At 39.2% G+C, this 21,996-nt stretch overlaps 1 long non-coding RNA gene and 14 other non-coding genes across 15 annotated transcripts; 1 reads left to right on the top strand and 14 right to left on the bottom strand.

Moving 5' to 3' along the window:
• Window positions 1–335: 335 nt before the first annotated feature.
• Window positions 336–407, bottom strand: trnaq-cug (transfer RNA glutamine (anticodon CUG)). The gene has a single exon. It is a non-coding gene; the product is annotated as a tRNA-Gln (tRNA).
• Window positions 408–2,115: 1,708 nt separating this feature from the next.
• trnar-ucg (transfer RNA arginine (anticodon UCG)) lies at window positions 2,116–2,188 on the bottom strand. Its single transcript has one exon. It is a non-coding gene; the product is annotated as a tRNA-Arg (tRNA).
• Window positions 2,189–2,825: 637 nt separating this feature from the next.
• trnaq-cug (transfer RNA glutamine (anticodon CUG)) lies at window positions 2,826–2,897 on the bottom strand. The gene has a single exon. It is a non-coding gene; the product is annotated as a tRNA-Gln (tRNA).
• A 408-nt stretch (window positions 2,898–3,305) lies between these two features.
• Window positions 3,306–6,881, top strand: LOC131731555 (uncharacterized). Its single transcript, XR_009324908.1, has 4 exons — window positions 3,306–3,360; window positions 3,539–3,621; window positions 6,512–6,571; window positions 6,750–6,881. It is a non-coding gene; the product is annotated as an uncharacterized LOC131731555 (long non-coding RNA).
• On the bottom strand, window positions 5,644–5,716 carry trnar-ccu (transfer RNA arginine (anticodon CCU)). The gene has a single exon. It is a non-coding gene; the product is annotated as a tRNA-Arg (tRNA).
• On the bottom strand, window positions 6,054–6,125 carry trnaq-cug (transfer RNA glutamine (anticodon CUG)). Its single transcript has one exon. It is a non-coding gene; the product is annotated as a tRNA-Gln (tRNA).
• A 1,988-nt stretch (window positions 6,882–8,869) lies between the features above and the next one.
• Window positions 8,870–8,942, bottom strand: trnar-ccu (transfer RNA arginine (anticodon CCU)). Its single transcript has one exon. It is a non-coding gene; the product is annotated as a tRNA-Arg (tRNA).
• A 337-nt stretch (window positions 8,943–9,279) lies between these two features.
• Window positions 9,280–9,351, bottom strand: trnaq-cug (transfer RNA glutamine (anticodon CUG)). The gene has a single exon. It is a non-coding gene; the product is annotated as a tRNA-Gln (tRNA).
• Window positions 9,352–10,995: 1,644 nt separating this feature from the next.
• trnar-ucg (transfer RNA arginine (anticodon UCG)) lies at window positions 10,996–11,068 on the bottom strand. Its single transcript has one exon. It is a non-coding gene; the product is annotated as a tRNA-Arg (tRNA).
• A 1,104-nt stretch (window positions 11,069–12,172) lies between these two features.
• trnaq-cug (transfer RNA glutamine (anticodon CUG)) lies at window positions 12,173–12,244 on the bottom strand. The gene has a single exon. It is a non-coding gene; the product is annotated as a tRNA-Gln (tRNA).
• Window positions 12,245–13,954: 1,710 nt separating this feature from the next.
• trnar-ucg (transfer RNA arginine (anticodon UCG)) lies at window positions 13,955–14,027 on the bottom strand. The gene has a single exon. It is a non-coding gene; the product is annotated as a tRNA-Arg (tRNA).
• Window positions 14,028–15,131: 1,104 nt separating this feature from the next.
• On the bottom strand, window positions 15,132–15,203 carry trnaq-cug (transfer RNA glutamine (anticodon CUG)). The gene has a single exon. It is a non-coding gene; the product is annotated as a tRNA-Gln (tRNA).
• A 1,707-nt stretch (window positions 15,204–16,910) lies between these two features.
• On the bottom strand, window positions 16,911–16,983 carry trnar-ucg (transfer RNA arginine (anticodon UCG)). Its single transcript has one exon. It is a non-coding gene; the product is annotated as a tRNA-Arg (tRNA).
• Window positions 16,984–17,692: 709 nt separating this feature from the next.
• trnar-ccu (transfer RNA arginine (anticodon CCU)) lies at window positions 17,693–17,765 on the bottom strand. Its single transcript has one exon. It is a non-coding gene; the product is annotated as a tRNA-Arg (tRNA).
• A 335-nt stretch (window positions 17,766–18,100) lies between these two features.
• On the bottom strand, window positions 18,101–18,172 carry trnaq-cug (transfer RNA glutamine (anticodon CUG)). Its single transcript has one exon. It is a non-coding gene; the product is annotated as a tRNA-Gln (tRNA).
• Window positions 18,173–21,996: the final 3,824 nt, after the last annotated feature.

Here is a 21,996-nt window from a genome sequence, read left to right as displayed (position 1 = left end):
CTAAAGAAAATGCCGTTCTTGCTCATATTTGTGTGCCAGACTATCGCTAAATACAGAATGGAAGGGAACCCAAAAAAAAAAATATTAACGCTTTACCTTTTTACCTGTACTGTACTCTGCAAGCTTTTTATGGTCACCTCGGATTTTTCAGTACAGGTTGCAAAAGCAGACAAAAGCAAATAAAAGTATTTCTGAGGGTTTTATACTTTAGATTTTATGGCTAAAAGGTGCCATCCCACAACTTTGCAGTGAATTTCTCAGCATTTATTATGATAGAAACGTCAGTTCGACTAAACACTTTTTAATAACTTAAGAATAATAATGCACTGAAACGAAGGTCCCACCGAGATTTGAACTCGGATCGCTGGATTCAGAGTCCAGAGTGCTAACCATTACACCATGGAACCCACATTTACGCCTTGGCCACGTAACTGTAATAAATACATCATTTTTTTTTTTTTTTTTTTTTTTTTTTGTAAGCGTTTCTACTGCGATTGTTTTAATTAGCACTAATCTTGGACTACCTTACCCAGGGTAACATTACGCAGTCCAAGATTGGTTTTAATCGGGCTGTGAAAGCAGCCGAATATGTTTACAATGACTTGGATCCGGGAATCCAGAGCTTTAAAAACTGTAATAAGTCCAGACTAGTTTGGAAAAGCTTGTCTTCGTTCAGACTGTATCACAATCCCCCATCCTTCACTGCTATGACATAATAGTGTTGCATTGAATTACTACTTTTTATAAAGCATGTTATTGTGAAGCATGTTTACTGACGTGCACCTTTTGTTTTTGTGTAGATCTCCTCACCATTACCTACTGTCGAAGCAGTGGCCCTGGAGCCAGAATGTTAATAAAGGTATGGAAATGGAAGTCTTTGTTAAAATATTCACAAGCATGTTTAATGTACAGGGTGATCAGGAGCACTGTTGTGGGGAAGCATTCTCCACAGAGTTAACTAGACAGGCAACAACATCACAGGTTACAGAGAGTCAGCTACTGTTGTGTTATAGTACATTTTTCGCATTTTGTTCTAGTAAACACACAAGCTGAAGTCCGGTTCCACATACAAACAGCTGATTGGATTCCTGAAGATGTGCGACAAAAGATTATTTCTCAGGTAACATCAATACTAAGATTACATATTCACTGGAGCTGACTGCTAATAACATTGAAGAAATGTGAAAGTTAACTAACAGCTGGTGTGTAAAGGGTAAATATTTTAACTTCTAACTGAAATGAAAGCTTAACAAAAAACACCTCTATGAATCTGTGCTATACGATGAAAACATGAATAAAATCAGACATTGGTCTAATTAGTTTGTTATAAGGCTATGATTTTGATGCAGTACTTTTTAGTTCGTTTTACTGGCAAGGTGCGGCAAAAAAACAAGAATTCACGGAAAGTTGTCCAAATGTAGGTTTAGCTACATCAACATACACAAGAGCTTTTAAATATTACACCAGAACCAATAATATAAAGACTTGCTTTTGACTGCTGGCAAGTTTAAATGTTACTTTAGAGTACAAAACTTTACCGTCCAGACTTCAGACTCCGACATCATTTCTGGTCAGAGTCGAGGGTCTCAGTGCGACAAATGTTTGAAATTCTCCCTTTCGGGTTCCCTGTTGGTTGAGAGGACGGATGTACCAACGATGTCGCTTTTAAAACCTCTTGATAAGAGGTACAAACTCAGCACATTTACTTTAAATGTAAATGTATCCAATTTTGCGAATGCAATCTGTATTTAAAGTGTGAACAACAGCTGTGACCACTTTGCGCAGTCAAAAGTGCTGCGACACGACGCGTCCCGTACAGCAAATAGTGAAGCTGCACAGCTTGTAGTTGATTCATCTGCGATAGAAGGAATCTACGTAAGGAATTGATCATTTGACATATACTGGACTATACATTAGGTACATTTCTAACGAGATCACACTGATGTAGAACATATTTCTATATTTAAGTTAAATTATTTTCCTTACCACACCAAAGGAAAAGAGCCTATATCACTTTTTAAAACGCAGAAACATGTACACTGACTTACATTGTATTATTTGATCTGAAATACAAGTTACACAATTAATAAATAAAATCTAAAATAAAAAAAAAAACGACCACGAAGGGACTCGAACCCTCAATCTTCTGATTCGAAGTCAGACGCCTTATCCATTAGGCCACGCGGTCTTTCACCGAAAGAGATCGTTTACGTAAATACTTTCATCTATAATTAGCGTAGTTTGTACTACAGTATCAACGAAATATTTTTTCATAACAAAGCAAACAAGTACAGAACTACCACAGTCCCAAAGAGGTACGGTATTAAAAAAGCAGCCAGTAGCCCCGCCCATACCCTAAAGCTATGTGCTTACCCAATTGGCGCTGCCTCTTGTCTGTTATTTTCCTATTGCTGAGTGATGCCCCGCCCCTCGTACTCAGGGCACAAAAGGAATTGACTGACGCTTCTGTGAAGTAATGGTTTTATAAACAATACATACCGGTATGTGATTGTTAATATGAAATATATATAAAAGCGGCTGAAATACAAACTGACAAAAAAAATCTAGCAGAGGATGGTTTTGATCCATCGACCTCTGGGTTATGGGCCCAGCACGCTTCCGCTCACCTCGGATTTTTCAGTACAGGTTGCAAAAGCAGACAAAAGCAAATAAAAGTATTTCTGAGGGTTTTATACTTTATATTTTATGGCTAAAAGGTGCCATCCCACAACTTTGCAGTGAATTTCTCAGCATTTATTATGATAGAAACGTCAGTTCGACGAAACACGTTTTAATAACTTAAGAATAATAATGCACTGAAACGACGGTCCCACCGAGATTTGAACTCGGATTGCTGGATTCAGAGTCCAGAGTGCTAACCATTACACCATGGAACCCATATTTACGCCTTGGCCACGTAACTGTAATAAATACATCATTTTATTATTCGCTTTTTTTTTTTTTTTTTTTTTTGTGTAAGCGTTTCTACTGCGATTGTTTTAATTAGCACTAATCTTGGACTACCTTACCCAGGGTAACATTACGCAGTCCAAGATTGGTTTTAATCGGGCTGTGAAAGCAGCCGAATATGTTTACAATGACTTGGATCCGGGAATCCAGAGCTTTAAAAACTGTAATAAGTCCAGACTAGTTTGGAAAAGCTTGTCTTCGTTCAGACTGTATCACAATCCCCCATCCTTCACTGCTATGACATAATAGTGTTGCATTGAATTACTACTTTTTATAAAGCATGTTATTGTGAAGCATGTTTACTGACGTGCACCTTTTGTTTTTGTGTAGATCTCCTCACCATTACCTACTGTCGAAGCAGTGGCCCTGGAGGCCAGAATGTTAATAAAGGTATGGAAATGGAAGTCTTTGTTAAAATATTCACAAGCATGTTTAATGTACAGGGTGATCAGGAGCACTGTTGTGGGGAAGCATTCTCCACAGAGTTAACTAGACAGGCAACAACATCACAGGTTACAGAGAGTCAGCTACTGTTGTGTTATAGTACATTTTTCGCATTTTGTTCTAGTAAACACACAAGCTGAAGTCCGGTTCCACATACAAACAGCTGATTGGATTCCTGAAGATGTGCGACAAAAGATTATTTCTCAGGTAACATCAATACTAAGATTACATATTCACTGGAGCTGACTGCTAATAACATTGAAGAAATGTGAAAGTTAACTAACAGCTGGTGTGTAAAGGGTAAATATTTTAACTTCTAACTGAAATGAAAGCTTAACAAAAACACCTCTATGAATCTGTGCTATACGATGAAAACATGAATAAAATCAGACATTGGTCTAATTAGTTTGTTATAAGGCTATGATTTTGATGCAGTACTTTTTAGTTCGTTTTACTGGCAAGGTGCGGCAAAAAAACAAGAATTCACGGAAAGTTGTCCAAATGTAGGTTTAGCTACATCAACATACACAAGAGCTTTTAAATAGTACACCAGAACCAATAATATAAAGACTTGCTTTTGACTGCTGGCAAGTTTAAATGTTACTTTAGAGTACAAAACTTTACCGTCCAGACTTCAGACTCCGACATCATTTCTGGTCAGAGTCGAGGGTCTCAGTGCGACAAATGTTTGAAATTCTCCCTTTCGGGTTCCCTGTTGGTTGAGAGGACGGATGTACCAACGATGTCGCTTTTAAAACCTCTTGATAAGAGGTACAAACTCAGCACATTTACTTTAAATGTAAATGTATCCAATTTTGCGAATGCAATCTGTATTTAAAGTGTGAACAACAGCTGTGACCACTTTGCGCAGTCAAAAGTGCTGCGACACGACGCGTCCCGTACAGCAAATAGTGAAGCTGCACAGCTTGTAGTTGATTCACCTGCGATAGAAGGAATCTACGTAAGGAATTGATCATTTGACATATACTGGACTATACATTAGGTACATTTCAAACGAGATCACACTGATGTAGAACATATTTCTATATTTAAGTTGGAGCAGTGTGGAGTAGTGGTTAGGGCTCTGGACTCTTGACCGGAGGGTTGTGGGTTCAATCCCCAGTGGGGGACACTGCTGTTGTACCCTTGAGCAAGGTACTTTACCTAGATTGCTCCAGTAAAAACCCAACTGTATAAATGGGTAATTGTATGTAAAAATAGTGTGATATCTGTATAATGTGATATTTTGTAACAATTGTAAGTCGCCCTGGATAAGGGCGTCTGCTAAGAAATGAATAATAATAATAAATTATTTTCCTTACCACACCAAAGGAAAAGAGCCTATATCACTTTTTAAAACGCAGAAACATGTACACTGACTTACATTGTATTATTTGATCTGAAATACAAGTTACACAATTAATAAATGAAATCTAAAATAAAAAAAACCATCACGAAGGGACTCGAACCCTCAATCTTCTGATTCGAAGTCAAACGCCTTATCCATTAGGCCACGCGGTCTTTCACCAAAAGAGAGCGTTTAGTAAATACTTTCATCTATAATTAGCGTAGTTTGTACTACAGTATCAACGAAATATGTTTTCATAACAAAGCAAACAAGTACAGAACTACCACAGTCCCAAAGAGGTACGGTATTAAAAAAGCAGCCAGTAGCCCCGCCCATACCCTAAAGCTATGTGCTTACCCAATTGGCGCTGCCTCTTGTCTGTTATTTTCCTATTGCTGAGTGATGCCCCGCCCCTCGTACTCAGGGCACAAATGGAATTGACTGACGCTTCTGTGAAGTAATGGTTTTATAAACAATACATACCGGTATGTGATTGTTAATATGAAATATATATTAAAGCGGCTGAAATACAAACTGACAAAAAAAAGCTAGCAGAGGATGGTTTCGATCCATCGACCTCTGGGTTATGGGCCCAGCACGCTTCCGCTGCGCCACTCTGCTTTTGCTCAGTTGTCAAATGTTTAATAAGATACTGTTAAATTAATTAATATAATGGACTACTATTTAATCATTAGCGGTTAACGTTACTTTAGGGTGGTAAGGTTAAATTGCCTTTACCAGACACCGTGTTTAAATGGTTACTGACGCTAACCATGTTGAAATATATGTTTATTTATTTTGATGAATCATAGATGAAGAGAGGGGAAACGTCTGGAAAGTTTATTATAAAACAGTCGTGTGAAAAAAAAACATACACGTTACACCCCAGATGGGACTCGAACCCACAATCCCTGGCTTAGGAGGCCAGTGCCTTATCCATTAGGCCACTGGGGCTCCTAAAGAAAATGCCGTTCTTGCTAATATTTGTGTGCCAGACTATCGCTAAATACAGAATGGAAGAACCCAAAAAAAAAAAATTATTAACGCTTTACCTTTTTACCTGTACTGTACTCTGCAAGCTTTTTATGGTCACCTCGGATTTTTCAGTACAGGTTGCAAAAGCAGACAAAAGCAAATAAAAGTATTTCTGAGGGTTTTATACTTTAGATTTTATGGCTAAAAGGTGCCATCCCACAACTTTGCAGTGAATTTCTCAGCATTTATTATGATAGAAACGTCAGTTCGACGAAACACGTTTTAATAACTTAAGAATAATAATGCACTGAAACGAAGGTCCCACCGAGATTTGAACTCGGATCGCTGGATTCAGAGTCCAGAGTGCTAACCATTACACCATGGAACCCACATTTACGCCTTGGCCACGTAACTGTAATAAATACATCTTTTTTTTTTTTTTTTTTTTTGTAAGCGTTTCTACTGCGATTGTTTTAATTAGCACTAATCTTGGACTACCTTACCCAGGGTAACATTACGCAGTCCAAGATTGGTTTTAATCGGGCTGTGAAAGCAGCCGAATATGTTTACAATGACTTGGATCCGGGAATCCAGAGCTTTAAAAACTGTAATAAGTCCAGACTAGTTTGGAAAAGCTTGTCTTCGTTCAGACTGTATCACAATCCCCCATCCTTCACTGCTATGACATAATAGTGTTGCATTGAATTACTACTTTTTATAAAGCATGTTATTGTGAAGCATGTTTACTGACGTGCACCTTTTGTTTTTGTGTAGATCGCCTCACCATTACCTACTGTCGAAGCAGTGGCCCTGGAGGCCAGAATGTTAATAAAGGTATGGAAATGGAAGTCTTTGTTAAAATATTCACAAGCATGTTTAATGTACAGGGTGATCAGGAGCACTGTTGTGGGGAAGCATTCTCCACAGAGTTAACTAGACAGGCAACAACATCACAGGTTACAGAGAGTCAGCTACTGTTGTGTTATAGTACATTTTTCGCATTTTGTTCTAGTAAACACACAAGCTGATGTCCGGTTCCACATACAAACAGCTGATTGGATTCCTGAAGATGCGCGACAAAAGATTATTTCTCAGGTAACATCAATACTAAGATTACATATTCACTGGAGCTGACTGCTAATAACATTGAAGAAATGTGAAAGTTAACTAACAGCTGGTGTGTAAAGGGTAAATATTTTAACTTCTAACTGAAATGAAAGCTTAACAAAAAACACCTCTATGAATCTGTGCTATACGATGAAAACATGAATAAAATCAGACATTGGTCTAATTAGTTTGTTATAAGGCTATGATTTTGATGCAGTACTTTTTAGTTCGTTTTACTGGCAAGGTGCGGCAAAAAAACAAGAATTCACGGAAAGTTGTCCAAATGTAGGTTTAGCTACATCAACATACACAAGAGCTTTTAAATAGTACACCAGAACCAATAATATAAAGACTTGCTTTTGACTGCTGGCAAGTTTAAATGTTACTTTAGAGTACAAAACTTTACCGTCCAGACTTCAGACTCCGACATCATTTCTGGTCAGAGTCGAGGGTCTCAGTGCGACAAATGTTTGAAATTCTCCCTTTCGGGTTCCCTGTTGGTTGAGAGGACGGATGTACCAACGATGTCGCTTTTAAAACCTCTTGATAAGAGGTACAAACTCAGCACATTTACTTTAAATGTAAATGTATCCAATTTTGCGAATGCAATCTGTATTTAAAGTGTGAACAACAGCTGTGACCACTTTGCGCAGTCAAAAGTGCTGCGACACGACGCGTCCCGTACAGCAAATAGTGAAGCTGCACAGCTTGTAGTTGATTCACCTGCGATAGAAGGAATCTACGTAAGGAATTGATCATTTGACATATACTGGACTATACATTAGGTACATTTCAAACGAGATCACACTGATGTAGAACATATTTCTATATTTAAGTTGGAGCAGTGTGGAGCAGCAGTGTGGAGTAGTGGTTAGGGCTCTGGACTCTTGACCGGAGGGTTGTGGGTTCAATCCCCAGTGGGGGACACTGCTGTTGTACCCTTGAGCAAGGTACTTTACCTAGATTGCTCCAGTAAAAACCCAACTGTATAAATGGGTAATTGTATGTAAAAATAGTGTGATATCTGTATAATGTGATATTTTGTAACAATTGTAAGTCGCCCTGGATAAGGGCGTCTGCTAAGAAATGAATAATAATAATAAATTATTTTCCTTACCACACCAAAGGAAAAGAGCCTATATCACTTTTTAAAACGCAGAAACATGTACACTGACTTACATTGTATTATTTGATCTGAAATACAAGTTACACAATTAATAAATGAAATCTAAAATAAAAAAAACGATCACGAAGGAACTCGAACCCTCAATCTTCTGATTCGAAGTCAAACGCCTTATCCATTAGGCCACGCGGTCTTTCACCAAAAGAGAGCGTTTAGTAAATACTTTCATCTATAATTAGCGTAGTTTGTACTACAGTATCAACGAAATATGTTTTCATAACAAAGCAAACAAGTACAGAACTACCACAGTCCCAAAGAGGTACGGTATTAAAAAAGCAGCCAGTAGCCCCGCCCATACCCTAAAGCTATGTGCTTACCCAATTGGCGCTGCCTCTTGTCTGTTATTTTCCTATTGCTGAGTGATGCCCCGCCCCTCGTACTCAGGGCACAAATGGAATTGACTGACGCTTCTGTGAAGTAATGGTTTTATAAACAATACATACCGGTATGTGATTGTTAATATGAAATATATATTAAAGCGGCTGAAATACAAACTGACAAAAAAAAGCTAGCAGAGGATGGTTTCGATCCATCGACCTCTGGGTTATGGGCCCAGCACGCTTCCGCTGCGCCACTCTGCTTTTGCTCAGTTGTCAAATGTTTAATAAGATACTGTTAAATTAATTAATATAATGGACTACTATTTAATCATTAGCGGTTAACGTTACTTTAGGGTGGTAAGGTTAAATTGCCTTTACCAGACACCGTGTTTAAATGGTTACTGACGCTAACCATGTTGAAATATATGTTTATTTATTTTGATGAATAATAGCTGAAGAGAGGGGAAACGTCTGGAAAGTTTATTATAAAACAGTCGTGTGAAAAAAAAAACATACACGTTACACCCCAGATGGGACTCGAACCCACAATCCCTGGCTTAGGAGGCCAGTGCCTTATCCATTAGGCCACTGGGGCTCCTAAAGAAAATGCCGTTCTTGCTAATATTTGTGTGCCAGACTATCGCTAAATACAGAATGGAAGAACCCAAAAAAAAAAAATTATTAACGCTTTACCTTTTTACCTGTACTGTACTCTGCAAGCTTTTTATGGTCACCTCGGATTTTTCAGTACAGGTTGCAAAAGCAGACAAAAGCAAATAAAAGTATTTCTGAGGGTTTTATACTTTAGATTTTATGGCTAAAAGGTGCCATCCCACAACTTTGCAGTGAATTTCTCAGCATTTATTATGATAGAAACGTCAGTTCGACGAAACACGTTTTAATAACTTAAGAATAATAATGCACTGAAACGAAGGTCCCACCGAGATTTGAACTCGGATCGCTGGATTCAGAGTCCAGAGTGCTAACCATTACACCATGGAACCCACATTTACGTTTCTACTGCGATTGTTTTAATTAGCACTAATCTTGGACTACCTTACCCAGGGTAACATTACGCAGTCCAAGATTGGTTTTAATCGGGCTGTGAAAGCAGCCGAATATGTTTACAATGACTTGGATCCGGGAATCCAGAGCTTTAAAAACTGTAATAAGTCCAGACTAGTTTGGAAAAGCTTGTCTTCGTTCAGACTGTATCACAATCCCCCATCCTTCACTGCTATGACATAATAGTGTTGCATTGAATTACTACTTTTTATAAAGCATGTTATTGTGAAGCATGTTTACTGACGTGCACCTTTTGTTTTTGTGTAGATCGCCTCACCATTACCTACTGTCGAAGCAGTGGCCCTGGAGGCCAGAATGTTAATAAAGGTATGGAAATGGAAGTCTTTGTTAAAATATTCACAAGCATGTTTAATGTACAGGGTGATCAGGAGCACTGTTGTGGGGAAGCATTCTCCACAGAGTTAACTAGACAGGCAACAACATCACAGGTTACAGAGAGTCAGCTACTGTTGTGTTATAGTACATTTTTCGCATTTTGTTCTAGTAAACACACAAGCTGATGTCCGGTTCCACATACAAACAGCTGATTGGATTCCTGAAGATGCGCGACAAAAGATTATTTCTCAGGTAACATCAATACTAAGATTACATATTCACTGGAGCTGACTGCTAATAACATTGAAGAAATGTGAAAGTTAACTAACAGCTGGTGTGTAAAGGGTAAATATTTTAACTTCTAACTGAAATGAAAGCTTAACAAAAAACACCTCTATGAATCTGTGCTATACGATGAAAACATGAATAAAATCAGACATTGGTCTAATTAGTTTGTTATAAGGCTATGATTTTGATGCAGTACTTTTTAGTTCGTTTTACTGGCAAGGTGCGGCAAAAAAACAAGAATTCACGGAAAGTTGTCCAAATGTAGGTTTAGCTACATCAACATACACAAGAGCTTTTAAATAGTACACCAGAACCAATAATATAAAGACTTGCTTTTGACTGCTGGCAAGTTTAAATGTTACTTTAGAGTACAAAACTTTACCGTCCAGACTTCAGACTCCGACATCATTTCTGGTCAGAGTCGAGGGTCTCAGTGCGACAAATGTTTGAAATTCTCCCTTTCGGGTTCCCTGTTGGTTGAGAGGACGGATGTACCAACGATGTCGCTTTTAAAACCTCTTGATAAGAGGTACAAACTCAGCACATTTACTTTAAATGTAAATGTATCCAATTTTGCGAATGCAATCTGTATTTAAAGTGTGAACAACAGCTGTGACCACTTTGCGCAGTCAAAAGTGCTGCGACACGACGCGTCCCGTACAGCAAATAGTGAAGCTGCACAGCTTGTAGTTGATTCATCTGCGATAGAAGGAATCTACGTAAGGAATTGATCATTTGACATATACTGGACTATACATTAGGTACATTTCTAACGAGATCACACTGATGTAGAACATATTTCTATATTTAAGTTAAATTATTTTCCTTACCACACCAAAGGAAAAGAGCCTATATCACTTTTTAAAACGCAGAAACATGTACACTGACTTACATTGTATTATTTGATCTGAAATACAAGTTACACAATTAATAAATAAAATCTAAAATAAAAAAAAAAACGACCACGAAGGGACTCGAACCCTCAATCTTCTGATTCGAAGTCAGACGCCTTATCCATTAGGCCACGCGGTCTTTCACCGAAAGAGAGCGTTTACGTAAATACTTTCATCTATAATTAGCGTAGTTTGTACTACAGTATCAACGAAATATTTTTTCATAACAAAGCAAACAAGTACAGAACTACCACAGTCCCAAAGAGGTACGGTATTAAAAAAGCAGCCAGTAGCCCCGCCCATACCCTAAAGCTATGTGCTTACCCAATTGGCGCTGCCTCTTGTCTGTTATTTTCCTATTGCTGAGTGATGCCCCGCCCCTCGTACTCAGGGCACAAAAGGAATTGACTGACGCTTCTGTGAAGTAATGGTTTTATAAACAATACATACCGGTATGTGATTGTTAATATGAAATATATATAAAAGCGGCTGAAATACAAACTGACAAAAAAAATCTAGCAGAGGATGGTTTCGATCCATCGACCTCTGGGTTATGGGCCCAGCACGCTTCCGCTGCGCCACTCTGCTTTTGATCAGTTGTCAAATGTTTAATAAGATACTGTTAAATTAATTAATATAATGGACTACTATTTAATCATAGCGGTTAACGTTACTCTAGGGTGGTAAGGTTAAATTGCCTTTACCAGACACCGTGTTTAAATGGTTACTGACGCTAACCATGTTGAAATATATGTTTATTTATTTTGATGAATAATAGCTGAAGAGAGGGGAAACGTCTGGAAAGTTTATTATAAAACAGTCGTGAGAAAAAAAAAACATACACGTTACACCCCAGATGGGACTCGAACCCACAATCCCTGGCTTAGGAGGCCAGGCCACTGGGGCTCCTAAAGAAAATGCCGTTCTTGCTCATATTTGTGTGCCAGACTATCGCTAAATACAGAATGGAAGGGAACCCCCCAAAAAAATTATTAACGCTTTACCTTTTTACCTGTACTGTACTCTGCAAGCTTTTTATGGTCACCTCGGATTTTTCAGTACAGGTTGCAAAAGCAGACAAAAGCAAATAAAAGTATTTCTGAGGGTTTTATACTTTAGATTTTATGGCTAAAAGGTGCCATCCCACAACTTTGCAGTGAATTTCTCAGCATTTATTATGATAGAAACGTCAGTTCGACGAAACACGTTTTAATAACTTAAGAATAATAATGCACTGAAACGACGGTCCCACCGAGATTTGAACTCGGATTGCTGGATTCAGAGTCCAGAGTGCTAACCATTACACCATGGAACCCATATTTACGCCTTGGCCACGTAACTGTAATAAATACATCATTTTATTATTCGCTTTTTTTTTTTTTTTTTTTTTTTGTGTAAGCGTTTCTACTGCGATTGTTTTAATTATCACTAATCTTGGACTACCTTACCCAGGGTAACATTACGCAGTCCAAGATTGGTTTTAATCGGGCTGTGAAAGCAGCCGAATATGTTTACAATGACTTGGATCCGGGAATCCAGAGCTTTAAAAACTGTAATAAGTCCAGACTAGTTTGGAAAAGCTTGTCTTCGTTCAGACTGTATCACAATCCCCCATCCTTCACTGCTATGACATAATAGTGTTGCATTGAATTACTACTTTTTATAAAGCATGTTATTGTGAAGCATGTTTACTGACGTGCACCTTTTGTTTTTGTGTAGATCTCCTCACCATTACCTACTGTCGAAGCAGTGGCCCTGGAGCCAGAATGTTAATAAAGGTATGGAAATGGAAGTCTTTGTTAAAATATTCACAAGCATGTTTAATGTACAGGGTGATCAGGAGCACTGTTGTGGGGAAGCATTCTCCACAGAGTTAACTAGACAGGCACAGGTTATAGAGAGTCAGCTACTGTTGTGTTATAGTACATTTTTCACATTTTGTTCTAGTAAACACACAAGCTGAAGTCCGGTTCCACATACAAACAGCTGATTGGATTCCTGAAGATGTGCGACAAAAGATTATTTCTCAGGTAACATCAATACTAAGATTACATATTCACTGGAGCTGACTGCTAATAACATTGAAGAAATGTGAAAGTTAACTAACAGCTGGTGTGTAAAGGGTAAATATTTTAACTTCTAACTGAAATGAAAGCTTAACAAAAAACACCTCAATGAATCTGTGCTATACGATGAAAACATGAATAAAATCAGACATTGGTCTAATTAGTTTGTTATAAGGCTATGATTTTGATGCAGTACTTTTTAGTTCGTTTTACTGGCAAGGTGCAGCAAAAAAACAAGAATTCACGGAAAGTTGTCCAAATGTAGGTTTAGCTACATCAACATACACAAGAGCTTTTAAATAGTACACCAGAACCAATAATATAAAGACTTGCTTTTGACTGCTGGCAAGTTTAAATGTTACTTTAGAGTACAAAACTTTACCGTCCAGACTTCAGACTCCGACATCATTTCTGGTCAGAGTCGAGGGTCTCAGTGCGACAAATGTTTGAAATTCTCCCTTTCGGGTTCCCTGTTGGTTGAGAGGACGGATGTACCAACGATGTCGCTTTTAAAACCTCTTGATAAGAGGTACAAACTCAGCACATTTACTTTAAATGTAAATGTATCCAATTTTGCGAATGCAATCTGTATTTAAAGTGTGAACAACAGCTGTGACCACTTTGCGCAGTCAAAAGTGCTGCGACACGACGCGTCCCGTACAGCAAATAGTGAAGCTGCACAGCTTGTAGTTGATTCACCTGCGATAGAAGGAATCTACGTAAGGAATTGATCATTTGACATATACTGGACTATACATTAGGTACATTTCTAACGAGATCACACTGATGTAGAACATATTTCTATATTTAAGTTAAATTATTTTCCTTACCACACCAAAGGAAAAGAGCCTATATCACTTTTTAAAACGCAGAAACATGTACACTGACTTACATTGTATTATTTGATCTGAAATACAAGTTACACAATTAATAAATAAAATCTAAAATAAAAAAAAAAACGACCACGAAGGGACTCGAACCCTCAATCTTCTGATTCGAAGTCAGACGCCTTATCCATTAGGCCACGCGGTCTTTCACCGAAAGAGAGCGTTTACGTAAATACTTTCATCTATAATTAGCGTAGTTTGTACTACAGTATCAACGAAATATTTTTTCATAACAAAGCAAACAAGTACAGAACTACCACAGTCCCAAAGAGGTACGGTATTAAAAAAGCAGCCAGTAGCCCCGCCCATACCCTAAAGCTATGTGCTTACCCAATTGGCGCTGCCTCTTGTCTGTTATTTTCCTATTGCTGAGTGATGCCCCGCCCCTCGTACTCAGGGCACAAAAGGAATTGACTGACGCTTCTGTGAAGTAATGGTTTTATAAACAATACATACCGGTATGTGATTGTTAATATGAAATATATATAAAAGCGGCTGAAATACAAACTGACAAAAAAAATCTAGCAGAGGATGGTTTCGATCCATCGACCTCTGGGTTATGGGCCCAGCACGCTTCCGCTGCGCCACTCTGCTTTTGATCAGTTGTCAAATGTTTAATAAGATACTGTTAAATTAATTAATATAATGGACTACTATTTAATCATAGCGGTTAACGTTACTCTAGGGTGGTAAGGTTAAATTGCCTTTACCAGACACCGTGTTTAAATGGTTACTGACGCTAACCATGTTGAAATATATGTTTATTTATTTTGATGAATAATAGCTGAAGAGAGGGGAAACGTCTGGAAAGTTTATTATAAAACAGTCGTGAGAAAAAAAAAACATACACGTTACACCCCAGATGGGACTCGAACCCACAATCCCTGGCTTAGGAGGCCAGGCCACTGGGGCTCCTAAAGAAAATGCCGTTCTTGCTCATATTTGTGTGCCAGACTATCGCTAAATACAGAATGGAAGGGAACCCCCCAAAAAAATTATTAACGCTTTACCTTTTTACCTGTACTGTACTCTGCAAGCTTTTTATGGTCACCTCGGATTTTTCAGTACAGGTTGCAAAAGCAGACAAAAGCAAATAAAAGTATTTCTGAGGGTTTTATACTTTAGATTTTATGGCTAAAAGGTGCCATCCCACAACTTTGCAGTGAATTTCTCAGCATTTATTATGATAGAAACGTCAGTTCGACGAAACACGTTTTAATAACTTAAGAATAATAATGCACTGAAACGACGGTCCCACCGAGATTTGAACTCGGATTGCTGGATTCAGAGTCCAGAGTGCTAACCATTACACCATGGAACCCATATTTACGCCTTGGCCACGTAACTGTAATAAATACATCATTTTATTATTCGCTTTTTTTTTTTTTTTTTTTTTTTGTGTAAGCGTTTCTACTGCGATTGTTTTAATTATCATTAATCTTGGACTACCTTACCCAGGGTAACATTACGCAGTCCAAGATTGGTTTTAATCGGGCTGTGAAAGCAGCCGAATATGTTTACAATGACTTGGATCCGGGAATCCAGAGCTTTAAAAACTGTAATAAGTCCAGACTAGTTTGGAAAAGCTTGTCTTCGTTCAGACTGTATCACAATCCCCCATCCTTCACTGCTATGACATAATAGTGTTGCATTGAATTACTACTTTTTATAAAGCATGTTATTGTGAAGCATGTTTACTGACGTGCACCTTTTGTTTTTGTGTAGATCTCCTCACCATTACCTACTGTCGAAGCAGTGGCCCTGGAGCCAGAATGTTAATAAAGGTATGGAAATGGAAGTCTTTGTTAAAATATTCACAAGCATGTTTAATGTACAGGGTGATCAGGAGCACTGTTGTGGGGAAGCATTCTCCACAGAGTTAACTAGACAGGCACAGGTTATAGAGAGTCAGCTACTGTTGTGTTATAGTACATTTTTCACATTTTGTTCTAGTAAACACACAAGCTGAAGTCCGGTTCCACATACAAACAGCTGATTGGATTCCTGAAGATGTGCGACAAAAGATTATTTCTCAGGTAACATCAATACTAAGATTACATATTCACTGGAGCTGACTGCTAATAACATTGAAGAAATGTGAAAGTTAACTAACAGCTGGTGTGTAAAGGGTAAATATTTTAACTTCTAACTGAAATGAAAGCTTAACAAAAAACACCTCAATGAATCTGTGCTATACGATGAAAACATGAATAAAATCAGACATTGGTCTAATTAGTTTGTTATAAGGCTATGATTTTGATGCAGTACTTTTTAGTTCGTTTTACTGGCAAGGTGCAGCAAAAAAACAAGAATTCACGGAAAGTTGTCCAAATGTAGGTTTAGCTACATCAACATACACAAGAGCTTTTAAATAGTACACCAGAACCAATAATATAAAGACTTGCTTTTGACTGCTGGCAAGTTTAAATGTTACTTTAGAGTACAAAACTTTACCGTCCAGACTTCAGACTCCGACATCATTTCTGGTCAGAGTCGAGGGTCTCAGTGCGACAAATGTTTGAAATTCTCCCTTTCGGGTTCCCTGTTGGTTGAGAGGACGGATGTACCAACGATGTCGCTTTTAAAACCTCTTGATAAGAGGTACAAACTCAGCACATTTACTTTAAATGTAAATGTATCCAATTTTGCGAATGCAATCTGTATTTAAAGTGTGAACAACAGCTGTGACCACTTTGCGCAGTCAAAAGTGCTGCGACACGACGCGTCCCGTACAGCAAATAGTGAAGCTGCACAGCTTGTAGTTGATTCACCTGCGATAGAAGGAATCTACGTAAGGAATTGATCATTTGACATATACTGGACTATACATTAGGTACATTTCTAACGAGATCACACTGATGTAGAACATATTTCTATATTTAAGTTAAATTATTTTCCTTACCACACTAAAGGAAAAGAGCCTATATCACTTTTTAAAACGCAGAAACATGTACACTGACTTACATTGTATTATTTGATCTGAAATACAAGTTACACAATTAATGAATAAAATAAAAAATAAATAAAACGACCACGAAGGGACTCGAACCCTCAATCTTCTGATTCGAAGTCAGACGCCTTATCCATTAGGCCACGCGGTCTTTCACCGAAAGAGAGCGTTTACGTAAATACTTTCATCTATAATTAGCGTAGTTTGTACTACAGTATCAACGAAATATTTTTTCATAACAAAGCAAACAAGTACAGAACTACCACAGTCCCAAAGAGGTACGGAATTAAAAAAGCAGCCAGTAGCCCCGCCCATACCCTAAAGCTATGTGCTTACCCAATTGGCGCTGCCTCTTGTCTGTTATTTTCCTATTGCTGAGTGATGCCCCGCCCCTCGTACTCAGGGCACAAATGGAATTGACTGACGCTTCTGTGAAGTAATGGTTTTATAAACAATACATACCGGTATGTGATTGTTAATATGAAATATATATAAAAGCGGCTGAAATACAAACTGACAAAAAAAATCTAGCAGAGGATGGTTTCGATCCATCGACCGCTGGGTTATGGGCCCAGCACGCTTCCGCTGCGCCACTCTGCTTTTGCTCATTTGTCAAATGTTTAATAAGATACTGTTAAATTAATTAATATAATGGACTACTATTTAATCATAGCGGTTAACGTTACTTTAGGGTGGTAAGGTTAAATTGCCTTTACCAGACACCGTGTTTAAATGGTTACTGACGCTAACCATGTTGAAATATATGTTTATTTATTTTGATGAATAATAGCTGAAGAGAGGGGAAACGTCTGGAAAGTTTTTTATAAAACAGTCGTGAGAAAAAAAAAACATACACGTTACACCCCAGATGGGACTCGAACCCACAATCCCTGGCTTAGGAGGCCAGTGCCTTATCCATTAGGCCACTGGGGCTCCTAAAGAAAATGCCGTTCTTGCTCATATTTGTGTGCCTGACTATCGATAAATACAGAATGGAAGGTAAACCAAAAAAAAATTATTAACGCTTTACCTTTTTACCTGTACTGTACTCTGCAAGTTTTTACGGTCACCTTGGATTTTTCAGTACAGGTTGCAAAAGCAGACAAAAGCAAATAAAAGTATTTCTGAGGGTTTTATACTTTAGATTTTATGGCTAAAAGGTGCCATCCCACAACTTTGCAGTGAATTTCTCAGCATTTATTATGATAGAAACGTCAGTTCGACGAAACACTTTTTAATAACTTAAGAATAATAATGCACTAAAACGAAGGTCCCACCGAGATTTGAACTCGGATCGCTGGATTCAGAGTCCAGAGAGCTAACCATTACACCATGGAACCCATATTTACGCCTTGCCCACGTAACTGTAATAAATACATCATTTTATTATTATTCTCTTTTTGTGTGTGTGTGTGTGTGTGTGTGTAAGCGTTTCTACTGCGATTGTTTTAATTAGCACTAATCTTGGACTACCTTTCCCAGGGTAACATTACACAGTCCAAGATTGGTTTTAATCGGGCTGTGAAAGCAACCGAATATGTTTACAATGACTTGGATCCGGGAATCCAGAGCTTTAAAAACTGTAATAAGTCCAGACTAGTTTGGAAAAGCTTGTCTTCGTTCAGACTGTATCACAATCCCCCATCCTTCACTGCTATGACATAATAGTGTTGCATTGAATTACTACTTTTTATAAAGCATGTTATTGTGAAGCATGTTTACTGACGTGCACCTTTTGTTTTTGTGTAGATCGCCTCACCATTACCTACTGTCGAAGCAGTGGCCCTGGGGGCCAGAATGTTAATAAAGGTATGGAAATGGAAGTCTTTGTTAAAATATTCACAAGCATGTTTAATGTACACGGTGATCAGGAGCACTGTTGTGGGGAAGCATTCTCCACAGAGTTAACTAGACAGGCAACAACATCACAGGTTATAGAGAGTCAGCTACTGTTGTGTTCTAGTACATTTTTCACATTTTGTTCTAGTAAACACACAAGCTGAAGTCCGGTTCCACATACAAACAGCTGATTGGATTCCTGAAGATGTGCGACAAAAGATTATTTCTCAGGTAACATCAATACTAAGATTACATATTCACTGGAGCTGACTGCTAATAACATTGAAGAAATGTGAAAGTTAACTAACAGCTGGCGTGTAAAGGGTAAATATTGTAACTTGTAACTGAAATGAAAGCTTAACAAGAAACACCTCTATGAATCTGTGCTATACGATGAAAACATGAATAAAATCAGACATTGGTCTAATTAGTTTGTTATAAGGCTATGATTTTGATGCAGTACTTTTTAGTTCATTTTACTGGCAAGGTGCGGCAAAAAAACAAGAATTCACGGAAAGTTGTCCAAATGTAGGTTTAGCTACATCAACATACACAAGAGCTTTTAAATAGTACACCAGAACCAATAATATAAAGACTTGCTTTTGACTGCTGGCAAGTTTAAATGTTACTTTAGAGTACAAAACTTTACCGTACAGACTTCAGACTCCGACATCATTTCTTGTAAGAGTCGAGGGTCTCAGTGCGACAAATGTTTGAAATTCTCCCTTTCGGGTTTCCCTGTTGGTTGAGAGGACGGATGTACCAACGATGTCGCTTTTAAAACCTCTTGATAAGAGGTACAATCTCAGCACATTTACTTTAAATGTAAATGTATCCAATTTTGCGAATGCAATCTGTATTTAAAGTGTGAACAACAGCTGTGACCACTTTGCGCAGTCAAAAGTGCTGCGACACGACGCGTCCCGTACAGCAAATAGTGAAGCTGCACAGCTTGTAGTTGATTCATCTGCGATAGATTAAGATTTCCATTACACGAGAGTAGATGTTAAAAATTCATGCTGATTTGAACTCGGCTCTCGCCAAGATAAGCACCAACTAAGACGTAGCTTTACAGTAAACTAATGTGATCCATATGCGTCTCCATCCATTTACGTTTCTTTCCATATGATGATGTAGATATCCTTCTGTCTGGTGTTAATGGCTGAAGTGTAATGCTGGCTCCAGGGATCAGCTTATTTTGCCTCCCTGGCGCATCAGCAAACACAACGGCTGCGATGCTGGCTCCGGGGATCAACCAAAGTGCGGCCTCCCCAGCGCATCAGCATGACAACCGTCTGGATTGAGCTAAGTAGGGTACATCTCTGGGGTTTTCAAGTGGGCACCTTCCATCCTCAGTGTTTCGTCGACTAGCCCACGACACCTCAAGAGGGCTCGACGGTGATTCTGGCGTCCCAGCATCACCCCCCTCCGTCCCCCACTCAACTCAGCCCAGCTTACTTACCTGTCCCCAGCCAGAATCTTTCCGTCTCAACCACAGCCAGTTGCTGCTCCTCTCTGCTGCTTCAGATAAGTTCTTCACTGTGCGACGCAACTCTTGGCCACTGAATCCGACGTCTCTGAGAAACCGGGTTGTAGAGTGTGCCACAAATCCTCGACAACCCACTTCCACTGGGTAAACCCGAACTCTCCATCCTCGCTGTTCCGCTTCAGTGGCTAGTTGAGCATACCGCAGTTTCTTCCTCTCATACGCCTCATCTACAGCATCCTCCCATGGCACTGTTAACTCTACCAGGTGAACAAGGCGTGCTGATCCAGACCACAAGACAATATCTGGTCGAAGGTTAGTGGTGGCAATCTCAGGTGGAAAAATAAGCCATTGACCAACATCTGCCAGCATTTTCCAGTCTCTAGCAGCATCCAGTTGTCCTGGGCGAGGATTGGTTTTAACACCTTTTCTTGGTGGTTGCTCTCCTGGGCGGAGGAATGTTGTCTTTTGTGTGTAATGTTTTGATGGAACAGGTGGCAACTTATTGGTCATGTTACGCTTGTCTTCCAATGCTAAGGCCAAACATCGCAGCACCTGGTCATGGCGCCAAGTAAACCGTCCTTGGCTAAGAGCCACCTTACATCCTGTCAAAATGTGCCTTAATGTTGCAGGTGATGAACACAAAGGACATGAGGGATCCTCTCCTACCCAGAGGTTTAGGTTCTGTGGTGATGGGAGAACATCATATGTTGACCTGATGAGGAAACTGATCCTGCTCTGTTCCATTGACCATAGGTCTTGCCAGCCAATCTTGCGTTGTTCCACACTCTCCCATCTCATCCATTCTCCCTGTTTGGCCTGGGAAATGGCCTTTATACACCTCATCCTCTCCTCCTGCTTTTGCACCTCGTTGACTACCAGCTTCCTTCTTTGAGCTGGGGCCGCCTTGTGCCATGTAGGAGGAGTTGAACTGAAACCAAGACCCCCTCTTCCATGCTGAACTTGCCCCATGATATCACCAATTCGAAGGGCAGCCTTTGCATCTTCCACAGCTTTCTTTGCCGCCCACTTTCTTCCAGTTTTCAACACAGGTGCTGCCTCCCTTACGCATTTATCGCGTGACTCTACTAATGTCATTTCCAATCTGACCTTGGCGCACTTAAACTCCTCGGTTAGAGCAGAGACTGGTAGCTGCAGTATTCCTTTACCATAAAGTCCCACTCTGCTGAGGCAGCGTGGAACTCCCAACCATTTCCTGATGTATGAACTGATTAAAGCTTCCAGCTTCTCTACTGTTGTCAAAGAAACCTCGTACACAGTCAGTGGCCACAGCAACCTCGGCAGTAGACCAAACTGAAAGCACCAGAGTTTTAGTTTACCTGGTAGAGCGCAGCTGTCTATGCTCTTCAACCCTTCCACTGCTTGTTGTCTAACTTCTCCCACACGAACTGTGTCCTTTAGATCCCCGTCGTACCATCTCCCAAGACTCTTCACTGGCTTCTCAGACACTGTTGGTATTGCCTCACCATTAATGAAGAATGTTTTATCTACTACTTTGCCTTTAATTATAGAGATGCTCCTTGATTTAGTGGGCTTGAATTGCATTCGTGCCCATTCAATGTTATTGGTTAATTTGCCCAATAATCGATTAGTGCAGGCGACTGTTGTAGTCATGGTTGTCATGTCATCCATGTATGCTCGAATTGGTGGTAGTCGCATTCCAGAAGCCAAGCGCTCTCCTCCTACTACCCATTTTGATGCCCTAATGATTACTTCCATTGCCATGGTAAAAGCCAGCGGAGAAATGGTGCATCCTGCCATTATTCCAACCTCTAGGCATTGCCATGTAGTGCTGAATTCTGAAGTTGAAAAACTGAA

This window comes from Acipenser ruthenus, unplaced genomic scaffold (genome assembly GCF_902713425.1).
Source record: "Acipenser ruthenus unplaced genomic scaffold, fAciRut3.2 maternal haplotype, whole genome shotgun sequence".
NCBI classification, from domain to species: Eukaryota; Metazoa; Chordata; class Actinopteri; order Acipenseriformes; family Acipenseridae; genus Acipenser; species Acipenser ruthenus.
Note: the sequence above shows the minus strand (reverse complement) of the source record. Positions and strands in the feature narration are given on the sequence as shown.